Raw genomic sequence first — 3525 nt, forward strand, 5'->3', positions numbered from 1 at the left:
ATGTAGTGGTATTTTACATTAATTATTATTTTTCATGTAAATTGACAATGTGTTGGGCATTGATTGCAATTTTGTATCAAACTCCTATTGGTCTATCAATTTTTCATTTCACTATTTTTTGATAAAAAGCTATTAGGGGCAGTAGGGCATATATACTTTTTTCTTAATGGTTCGTTGAATGTTCATTAGATATTTATGGGCACACTAAAAATAATACCACTGAGTCATTTCTGGGAAATGTAAAATTACATAAGAAGAATGCCATCATGAGCTATAAAATTTTAATGTATATTAAAATTAAACACCTATGACTTCATAGTTTTACTGTATTCCATGATAAAAAAACAAAAAGCAAGATTTACAAGTAGTTGATTACACATAATTTCTTTCAGAACAGAATAATTTAGATGGAATTATAAGGGAACAATTAGCAACTTGATTTTTGACTATGAACTTGTTCATTGCTGATATTTAACTAAACTTGAACATTTTGAAGTTCCCAGATAGACCATCTGATGAAGGCATTAGAGGGACTTTTTGGTCTGAGTCTGGACTAATAAATTATCACCAGTTCTTATTTCTTTTTTTTTATGAAATACCTTGAAATAATAAATAACTAAACGTTGCCATTAAACTTCAATGAGTCAAGTACAATAAATTAAGAAACCAATGCAATAAATTATGAATTCTGTCACATATACATGTATGCTTTCTTCAGCTCTGAATTGGTTTGTAGGGCTAACATCAAGGAGTTCTGTTCTTACATTTTGAATAACATCTCCATAAACCAAGCATCTGAAATTTATTGAGGATGTTTTCCTTGATTTTTAGTAATTCCAAAATTTCACTTTAGTGCCTTTTTCTTTTTTTAATGATCGCAGTAGAAACGTCTGACTCCTACTGTCTAAGTTGGTGAAAGTAGAGACATCTCCCCCCAGTGTTCCACTGTGCTCACCAAAATGACAGATGTTCTAAGATCTTGCAGATGAATTTATCTTGAGCTTTTTAATGGAAATTCTCCAATCTCTTATTAAAAAACAAACCCCCCAAAACACCACAGAACAAAAGAAACCTTCTCCATCACAGCAAATTGTTCGTTCAGCAAGTATGCCTTCCTGGGCCATGCAGTGCACCTGCACAATGCAGGTCACTCTGGTCCCCAACCCCACAGCCCCTCCTCAACCGGCCAGCAGCTCATGGTCTAGACTCCACACCACTTTGTTGTTCTCAGCCACCAGTCAGCCCTACAATGCTAGAGTCAGTGTCTCTGGCAGCTTGTTCAACAAGATCAGCAAGGACACCCACCACAAGAAGGAGCTGAAGTTCTTCCACATGACTGAGGGGCTGATTCAGAAACTTCTGACCCTGAAGGAAGCATTTGCCCCTTCTGTGAGTCCTTGTTGCTCACATTGGAGGATGCTGACTTTCAGCTTAAACTCATGCTACTTCTTGTGGGCCAGTGCAGTACTGGCAGGGCCACCTTCATCTGGCACCTGTTTGAGCAGGACTTCCCAGGAACTCCCATCTGGCCTTGCACACCACTGACTCCTTCATTGTGGTGGTACACGGGCCTCACCAAGGGCATGTTGCCCAGCTACATGCTGGTGTGGATGTGCGGTGCCTCTTGTGCTAGCTCAACACTTTTGGCATGGATTCTTGGGCAGGTTCATGTGTGCTCACTGCCCAACCCAGTGCAGGACAGCATATGCATCATGACATATCCAGGGTGCTGTCTGGAAAGAAGTAGTGTATCAGCAGAGGTTACAACTTGTGGAGGTCCTGGAGTAGGTCGCAGAGTGTATCAACTCCATCATACTGCTTTTTGAAACCCTTAAGCAGACATCTTTGAAGAGTTCTCAAAAGTCATCATGGCCCTAAAAATCAGGAGGACAAGATTTGGGCTCTGGTGAGCGAGGTCTACCACATAGAGACCCATCAACTCACACTGGCCAGGGGAGCCTCTTGTGGACCTTGGGAAAGATCAACACCCTTGAGGTAGTCAACTACTTTTGCTTTCACCTGCTTCCAGTCCCTGACAACCATTGGCTCTCCTAGGCCAAGGAGCAGAGCCTATTAAAAGAAATCCAGTCTCTGCCCCCACATACTGTCCTCAGAAAACTCAAAGAAAGTAGGTGTGGCTGGCCAACATCCATGCCTACCTACATCATTAGTTCCCTCAAGGAGGAGATGCCCAATGTTTTCAGTAAAGAGAACAAAAAGAATAGGTGAACAACCTGGGAGAGGCCTACCAGAATATTGGGTGGGAATATCAGATATGCCCAGTGATTTCCCAAGCCTCTTCAAAATGCAAGAACTCCTGAAGACCCAGGACTTTACTAGATTCCAGGCCTTGAAACCCGAACTGTGAGATGTGATGGTTGACATGTTAACCAACAATATCCCCAGGTTGATGGTAATGGTTTTCCAGAGGCATCCTTGATGCCGTCCAGGCTGTGAAGGGCAGTGCCTTGACTGGTGGTATTAACAGGCTTGTTTAGGCAGGAATACAGGAAGGGGTTGGCAAGTTTATTAATGACATAGAGTGGACTTGTCCACCTACAACAATATATACTATCTTCTAAACACTGTCACCTGTCAACAGCAAGATAATGACTAGGTAATTACTACCAGTGCCACAAGAGACATGGTGACATCCAAGTTGCCCAATATGTGCTGGGGAAGGTCTGGAAGCTGGTAGATTGGACTAGAGCAGGCTATTGGATGAGGAATTTGTATGAAACAACAACTTCATTAAATTCACACTGGAAGACCACAAGCTACCTACTGATATACCCCCAGACCTGATCCCAGCCTACAAATGGAGGCAGGGAGTGACTGGCCATATTTCGGGTTCCCGTGTTCATCTTGTCATCTCAACACCTGGCCAGGAAAAGGTTGAGGAGGGAAAGTGTCACTAGTTCTCATTCTACATAAAGACAGAGCAGATGCTTCTTCAGTGTTTAAAAAGGTAAAAAGAAAAAAATCATAACATAAGAGTACTGAAATAATATCTTAATATCTACCTACTACTCACTTGAAATTAGTTCACGATGAGCCAGTTACTCCATTAAGCTCTTCAAAATAGATACTGTCTTTTCATAGTTACTGAAGCTCAGTGAGAAAAGTTATGTCAAATTTTGGTTATAGGATTCTGAATCTCAGTAAGATACAACTTTGTAAGGAATTTATGGTTAATACATGGTAGAAACAAATTTGAAATCTGAATTTCAAGTATCCTTGATTTCTAAAACAATGTTTTTTAGTTCCAGTTATTATATCCATCTTCAGGAAATTTAATACTTCACATCTGTTTAGCAAGAACTATCATTGCCTCCATAATTAAGGCTCTTCTTGTCAAGCCATCTTAATACTCTTCTTACCTCAAGCAGTCTTATTGCATGCTTATAGATCTATTTTTTATAATCAGTTTTGCTGTTTGGGAATTTCACATAAAAGTGCATTCTTTTGCCTGGCCTCCTTCATGCAACATGTTCAATGTTCTTGGGATTCTTCTTCGTTGTTGCC

At 40.4% G+C, this 3525-nt stretch overlaps 1 pseudogene; it reads left to right on the plus strand.

The window, feature by feature from the left end:
• The first annotated feature begins 1107 nt into the window (after nucleotides 1-1107).
• On the plus strand, nucleotides 1108-2440 carry LOC132027480 (EH domain-containing protein 1-like; annotated as a pseudogene).
• Nucleotides 2441-3525: the final 1085 nt, after the last annotated feature.

This window comes from Mustela nigripes, chromosome 12, assembly GCF_022355385.1.
Source record: "Mustela nigripes isolate SB6536 chromosome 12, MUSNIG.SB6536, whole genome shotgun sequence".
In the NCBI taxonomy this organism is placed as follows: Eukaryota; Metazoa; Chordata; class Mammalia; order Carnivora; family Mustelidae; genus Mustela; species Mustela nigripes.